This window comes from Schistocerca piceifrons, chromosome 2 (genome assembly GCF_021461385.2).
Source record: "Schistocerca piceifrons isolate TAMUIC-IGC-003096 chromosome 2, iqSchPice1.1, whole genome shotgun sequence".
Lineage (NCBI taxonomy): Eukaryota > Metazoa > Arthropoda > Insecta > Orthoptera > Acrididae > Schistocerca > Schistocerca piceifrons.
The window spans coordinates 620,398,323-620,399,707 of record NC_060139.1 but is presented as its reverse complement, the minus strand read 5'-3'; positions in this window follow the sequence as shown (position 1 = coordinate 620,399,707).

Sequence of the window (1,385 nt, the reverse complement as noted above, 5' to 3'; positions counted from 1 at the left end):
CTGATTGTCACAAACTGGTGCCAAATGGCCTACTTTTCGGATATGCCATACATGGCGTCTATGTGGTGGCATTCCTGTCGGTGCAGGACTGTCAGCTTGCTCACTGAACGGAAACAGATGCAGAAGAAGAACAACATCGAGAGCTCGGCGAGTACAGGTAAGTCGAAGAGTCATGATCCCCACTCTCAATGTTTGTTGACTAGCGCCATGGCGTCATTGCATGGGAATTATCAATGGCTTCGTTATACGGCGGTTCAATAGAAGGTGGGGTCGCCTGGCGAAGTCCATGGAGCAGCGCGGGCTGCTTACCATTCGTATCTAACTTCCCGTCTGCCAGTTGTCGCAAAGGTCGTCCCTGGCAGCTGCTGTAGGTGTATGTGATTCGGGAATCTGAGTAACTTCTACATCTACATCTACATACATATCCCACAATCCACCATACGGTGCGTGGCGGAGGGTACCTCGTACCACAAATAGCATCTTCTCTACCTGTTCCACTCCCAAACAGAATGAGGGAAAAATGACTGCCTATATGCCTCTGTACGAGCCCTAATCTCTCTTATCCTATCTTTGTGGTCTTTCCGCAAAATGTAAGTTGGCGGCAGTAAAACGAAGGGACTGACAAGGCCAATGCCCTAGTTTGGACCTTAGTGGTGGGTGCTAACGGAATGAGTCCGCATATAAGGTATAGCGATGGTGACACTCAAACCAACACTTGAGTGAGAAGCCTTGCAGGCGGACGATCCAGGTCACACAAAACTGTCCAATGCGCTTGTGATGCTGGTTAAACTCCAACCATACTACCAAGACCTGGGTTTGATGTCCAGAATACTGCTTGATCAACTGGCAGAGTTCCTCAGAGATAAGTTTCTCAGGCTTGATGAAGGATTTCAGATTTTGCACAATTTCGTACAACTCATCTCTGCTGGACAATAACAACGTGGCCTTATCGGCTAAATCGATGCTACATCTTACCTGGAAGTTTAGCAAGAACCGGCGCAACTAATTCTCTCAGCATTCTGTAGATTCGTTGAAACCGGCGAACGGTGTTGGGGGCGGCAGGGAAGAAGGCTTCTTTGCAAGTGTTTGGCCCGCCATTGGCGTAGTGAGAGAACAGATCACTTTCACATTCCATATGAGCAACTCCTGCACCTGCCCTGCTGCGGATGTAGTTACTTCTTGAGGTACAACTGTTCTTGCAGGTGTTGCAAATATACGGGTTTATGGTGGGTGCAAATTAACAATGTGAAAAAATAAAAGCCTTCAATTCGTAAAAAGGTTCACAGTCGCCCGTGAAACCGTCCCGTCGGCATAAACGTCACTATTCTAGCCGACGGTGGTTGCTCGACGTGGAAGCCGGGGAGCTGGACCCTGGAAGAGGAAAA